Source organism: Leptonychotes weddellii, chromosome 4 (assembly GCF_054177405.1).
Source record: "Leptonychotes weddellii isolate Sample4059 chromosome 4, ASM5417740v2, whole genome shotgun sequence".
NCBI classification, from domain to species: Eukaryota; Metazoa; Chordata; class Mammalia; order Carnivora; family Phocidae; genus Leptonychotes; species Leptonychotes weddellii.
The window spans coordinates 51,669,000-51,675,838 of NC_138372.1; positions in this window are offsets into that span (position 1 = coordinate 51,669,000).

Genomic DNA, 6,839 nt, shown 5'->3' on the forward strand with positions numbered 1-6,839 from the left:
GTTTCGCTTTTATAAAGCTTCCTGGGTGTATGTTGCAGTGCTCTCATCCTGGTACATCTTAGCAGGGGCCGTGATCCCGTTCTCCCCAGTGCAAAAATGTAGGGTATCCCCTTTCCCCTTTAATTCCGTGGTAAAATGGAGCATAAGTAGATTTCCAGTAAGTACGCAAAATGAAGGGCTTGGGAAAGGTTATGTAAAACTTGCCAAATTACTCCCCTAAAGAAAATCTACCGTCTTTATAAGAATCCTGGTTATGTTTAAATCATGATTATACACTTAAAAAATGTCATTTTACAAATGACATAAACTAAGTTCTGAACGTTGAAGAGACTTGCCCACAGTCGCACATCTCCTTGGCAGAGGTTAGACTTCATACTCTTAATAAAATCTCTATCACCAGTCTGAAACTGATACTAGGAAAGCCTTACTACAGCATACCGAGCGGTTGCTTGAGTGATTTGAAGCTGTAGAATAATTAATTCGGAAATTAAACAGTAATTTAAAAGGATAGGACTTAGCAAAAAGTCGAGGTAAGGGAAAGTGTTCTAAGGAAGAGTAGTATAATGGTCTGCAGTTTATTTTAGCTACTGAAGTTAAGATAATTTAGATGGAGATACATCTGTTTTCTGAACAGGACCAGTGGATAGGAATTTTCAAAAACCACTTGGTAAACGGGAACAATCATCTAAATTTTGCAGTTGTGTTAAGGAAAAGTAGAATGATAGATGTTACAAAATAATGTTAACTATTGTTTATCTGGCTTTATGACATATTGTCCTTTCTTTTGCCTCCTATTTCCCTTCAGAATGACATGGGGATGAGAATGTGAAGCCAAATTCATTTTGCATTTTTGCCTAGCTCCTTAGTTGAAAATTATCTCATTACAGCCTTTGATACAGCTTAATATTACCTAAGTTTCTAAGACATAACGTGACAGAGGATACTATTAATGGCACAAAATTAATTTAAAATTACAAAGTATCATCTGACATTTTTTAGAGGGTAGCAGGAAAAGTAAATCCAAACTTTTCATAAGAGAATGGTTGGAGAAGTCCTAAAAAGGCATGCAACAAGATGTAGGTGTCACATCTTGAGAAAGCCTCTGGGACTCTTTTTTTAGGTGCTTTCATTGTGTCTGTGGACTTGCTTTGCATCATTCACCTTCATGTTGACTGTTTCTGTAGATAAGAAAATATCTGAAAGTTAGGGTTTTGTCAGATGTTGGTGGTTTATGTTTCTTTAGTTAACTTTATATATTTCTGCTCTTAGTAACTATTTATTGATTTTGTAGTTTGATTCTTGGAAGTAATTTTATTTCTTTCATTACCTGGTTTTTGGGACTCTCTTCACTATTTTTTTTCTTCATTCCTCTACCTCAGGATTTCTCAGGTGGGTAAAAAAATCCACCTCCTTAGGATCACGGAATACCTGTTAAAATGCTGATTCCTTGGATTCCCTAAACGATTTTGGGGGAGTGTGTGTGTGTGGGGGGCGGCGAGTGTGTGTGGGGGTAGGGACAGGGTACATTCTTAGGGATAGAGGAGCCTGGATTTCTAAAGATTTCATGGAGTTGAGCTGTTAGAATGCCCAAAGGCCACTACTTGTGGACTCTTTATGAGAGAATATGAACTACTGTTAATTCAATCTTAGAGCTGAACCTAATCCTAATTAATAGAACAAATATTAGAACATAAAATAAAATGTAGTATCACCTCTTAAATATGATGAAACACAAAATTTTCTTACCTAGACAGAGATTATCTATCTCAGTAAGCTTTTCCCACATTGTTTGCAGTTTCATTTAGTCCCACTAGAATAGAAGTTCCATAGCAGAGACTTTATCTAATTTGTTCACTATTGTATCTCCAGCTGCTAAACAGCACATAGTAATTTAATAAATATTTGGTGAATGGATGAGTTTTTCTTATCACTGAAAACAAGGCTTGCATATGGGTGATATATATCCAATTATCCTTTTCTTCCTGGAAAACTTTTTATAAGATATGTCTGCATGTTTGTAAGACTTATTTATTTTTGAAGTTTAGCCATTCCATCATTCCATATATGTAGTTATGAGTGTGATTTCATAAATCTTGACTAATATGTGGTCTGGTCTGAGAAAGTTTCCTCTTTTTCTTTTGAATTGCTCCAGTCTGTTTTCTTCCCTGCTTTTGAACTGTTATTGGCTATTTGATGTCCTGGGCCTATCTTATTTTTCTAATGTCCTTCCTTCTATGATTTTTATTTTACTGTTTTTTTTCCCCTTTAAGTTTTTAGAGAATTCTTCCAACTGAGTTTTGAATTCAGTGGTCTAATTTCCTTTTACACCTTTATGTTTTATAGTAATTCACCATATAATGCTCAGAAATGACCTTCTTTGAACCGCTGATTTTTTAAAAATATTTTATTTATTTATTTGAGAGAGAGAGAGAGCATGAGCATGGGGAGGGGCAGAGGGAGGAGACTCCCGCTGAGCAGGGAGCCCAACATGACTCCTCCCCAGGACCCTGAGATCATGACCTGAGCCAAAGGCAGATGCTTAAATGACTGAGCCACCCAGGTGCCCCAATTGCTGATTTTTTTATTGTATGCATTGATTTGCTTTAATTTATATTTTTTATGAGATTTTTTGTTTGTTTGTTTGCCATCAGTAACTGAGATGAATCCCAGTAAAGACTTGTTAAATCCATGAAAATATAAAATAACTTATTTTTTTATTTTGCTACCATTCATTTCCCAAGATCCTGCATTCTCAAGTATGTAGACAGCTATTATATTTTAGGGTTAGAAGTATAGTTGACACTCATTGTTTTGTCTGGCATTTGGCTCTCATTTCTCTTGGGAATAGCATGCCTCTTCATTCAGAGAACTAGTTCTACTACTATAACATGTATTCTGAATGGACTCTTCCATGTTCCTTGCTCTCAGGAATGAACACAATATAACTGAGTTATAGCATTCTGCTCCCCTGATTCAGTGAGGTGGTCATGTGACCAAGCTGAGTCAAGGAGAGTCCTTTGAGATTTTTTTTTCAAGGCTTCCTGCTTGGGTCAAGCAGGAAGAGCCTTCTCTTTCTGGTAACTGAATTGAGAAAATATGAGCCAGGAGTCAATGCTGGCTATAGTTATAGCTGAATGAGACTTCTACTCTGTAAAATACACTGATGCGTAAAGAGAAACAGAAATGAAAGCTAGACAGTACTAGTTTTAGTCTTTCTGAGGCTCACTTACATCTCTAGAATTTGATTACATGGTACAACTTTTGTTTGCTTGGATTTTTGTCATTTACCATCCAAAGATCTCCAGTAAAATAATTTTTTCAAGAGTGCTAATTATGATATTTCTTAGGAAGAATGCCATTCAACTCTTTGGTAAGGTTTATATCATTTTAGTATGTTACAGAGCTCTATATAGATAACAGAGAAACCATATAACTACATTGGGGAGATTATCAGGATTGTTCACAATCAGGTTTCGGCCTTCCTGAGGAGCTTCTCACGTGTTTTGACTAAGCTAATTTTGGGACTTATGACTTTTTTGTCTTTATTTGGGGAGTTTTAGCTCCTGAGACTTCTAGTCTCCTACCTAGTACACAGTATATGAAAGTCCCTAACTTACTTCTCCAAAGCTTCTAGTAAATCCCATAGTCTCAAACACACTATGTAAGTCTACTGAAGCTTGGGAAGAGGAAGATGACAGGGACCTGTGGTCAGGCTGCCATATTCCATATTTTTCTGTGTTGTGTTTTTATGTAGTGGAACAATTTATAGTAAAGAAACATCTGGGGTTAAACAGACCATGAAGAATTCAATTATGTGATTTCCTTTTCTCCATGTGAGATTATATTAGCCAGCCTCCAAGACAGCCCCCAGTGATTCATGCTTCTTGGTGTTCATGTCCTCGTGTTGTCCCATCACAAACCAAGTAGGGCCAACTTGGGTAACCAGTAGGATTTTGCAGAAGTGAGTGTGAATCTTAACACTAGGTCATAAAAAGAATTCCTGTTCCTGCCTTGCTATCTCTTGGATCATTTGCTCTGGGGGAAGTCAGCTGCCATATCATAAAGCTATTTGGACAGTCTTTTGGAGAGGTCCCTGTGGAAAGGAATTGAAGGCTTATGTTAACAGTCAGCACTGATTGAGTAAGCCACCTTAGAGTGGATTCTTCTATCTCTACTCAAAGTTTTGGATGACCAACCTTGGACAAAAGCTTGACTGCAGTCTTATGAGAGACCCTGGGCTAGAACCACTAAGCTATATCTGGTATCCTGACCTGCAAAGACTAATATAATAAATGTTTATTGTCTTAAGCTGGTGTTTGAGAGAATTGTTACAGAGCAATACATAACTAATATAAAGATCCTCATTGTTCTTAAGAAATCAATTTGATAAATGGTAGAGTTTATTCTGATGGAGAAAATTGGGGGAAGAACAAATTGAAATCAAGATTTCTGCTTTGGACTTGTTAACTATGAGATGCCTACTAGAAATTCAAGTGCGGATGTCAAGTTCACAGTTCAACATAAGATTATTGCATTTTAGAGAGAGATCAGAATCATAGAATGAAATGTGAGAGGCATCTGTATATAGATTATATTTAATACTGTAGGAGGGGATGTAGAGAAGAGAGATGGAGCTCATCCTTGGGTCATTCCTGGGGTTGAGGGGAGGAAGAAGAGTCAGCAAAGAAGTTTAAGAAATAGTCATTGTGATAGGAGGAAAAGAAACTAGCTTGTGTGGTTAAGGATGCTAAGAGAATAAAATGTCTTTGGAAGAAGGGAGTGATCCACCTTGTCAAATGACCTGAGAGGTTGAGCAGGATTAACAGAGAAGTGTCTGTGGGAGCTGGCAACATGGTGGGGAGCAGCACCTTCCTGAGAGCAGTCTTAGTGTAGTGGTGATAAAAATATGATGAAGCCCAAGTGGAGTGACCTGATAAGAGAATGGGAATGAGGAAGTTAAGACAGATAGCACTAACACATTCAAGAAGTTTTGCAGTGAAGGGGAGGTGAGAAATAGCTCCTGGAAAAAAACAGTACCTGGAAGAGGATATGAGGGCAAGAGAGAATTTATTTTTATTTTCTTTATTTATATTTAAAAATTTTAAGATACAGGATACCAGACTATATTTTAAGCTGATGGGAATAATTAAGCTGAAGAGAATAATTGATGATGCAGGAGAGAGGGGATAATTGTGGGAACAAATCCTGTGAAAAACTGAGAAGGAATAAAATAGAATTGGAGAGGTTGGTCTTTGAGGGAAGCAGGAAATACTTCTTTCTTTATAATAAAAAGGCAATTATAGGCCTTTTCTTTAGTAACACAGGGAGTGTGGGAATGAAAAACATGTCAGAAAAACTGTCTTGCTATCTCAACTCTTACTCTACATAATGAAGGAATGAATCTCTGATACAGTTTTGATTGATCATTCCTTCTTTGGGAAGTATATATTGAACTCTAACAAAGTGAAAGGTAATTTGGCAAAATAATAGAAGGTCTTTCTCTAGGAGATTAAAACTTGCATTGGAAATGGTCATGCAAATAAGGAATTAAAATACAAGAATTTAATGGTGATAATGGAGGTATGTTTAAAATGCTATGAGAGCATAGGAGAAAGAAGGGCCCATCCCTGTTCAGGAAAGACAGGGAAGGCTTTGTAGCTGAGGCTTAATGGAGATTAGAAGGAAAAGTAGGAATTTGCAGTTCAGCTGATTAACAAAAGCAGTGATCATTCTGAGACCCCTCATTCATTGTGGGAGAACACAATAAGAGGTGATGGTGAATCCTTTCCCACATTTCTCCCTGTGGTTTATGTGTATGCTTTCACATAATTGCACATTAGATCTTGAGTGGACTGTCTTTGGAGTTCTCTATTTAGTAGCACATCAGTATACTGATTTACATTTGATTACTCCTAAACTATATAGATTTAGAAGTGTTCAGAGATAAGGAATTGAACATTTCCTTAAAAATTAATAGCAATATCTAATAGCTTTTCAAATGGAAATACTGCATTTTAGAATGTAAACTAATCTCTGTGAAAACAGACTAAGTGTATCCTGTGTGTGTGCATGTATGTAGGTGTGCATAAACTTGAAATTCAGATTAAAAAAATACTTGGGTCTATATGGGGTATTCAAGCTAATCTGAATTTTTTTGTTTAACCAGAATACTACTGGTTTCAACATTATTGTTGAAAATCTTTCTAAAATAGGTCATTTTCTTTGATGTCTTATTAATGCTTAAAAACTCATATTAGAAATTATGTGGAAAAAATTTTAATTAAGTAATTTTCAATTTAATTTGGTTAAGATTTTACTATACTTGAATATTATTATGTTTAGGTCCCTACCCTTTAATTTCTTCTATTTGAAGAATTCTAATTTGTGTGTGTGTGTGTGTTTAGTGCATGATGATAAAAGAAATACAATTTTATAATTTATACTCTTCCATTAATGTAGAACTTTATTTTTTCCCCTAAAGTCATTCATGTGAAGTAGTTTCCACTAACATTTTCCTTCATTCTATTTGATTTTTTTTTCTTACTCTTTTGTCTCTTCTGGTGGAGAGATAGCAGTAAGGGAGGAAGCTGTAGGGAATTCTAGTCTTCATTTGGTATTTCATTTTATAGACTTCTACATTTCTTTGAATTTTAATGCCAATTCTTTATTATTATTTTTTTTAACTCGGCTTAGTCAGGGCTTATACTATCCTGGAAGGAGTAAAATTTATTAATGAATTTCAGTAAGTATACATAGAAAATGCTAATGTAATATATAACCATCAGATGTCTGAGTTTGCCTTTGTTTAATATGATTTCTATGTTTTTCTATTAAAGGTA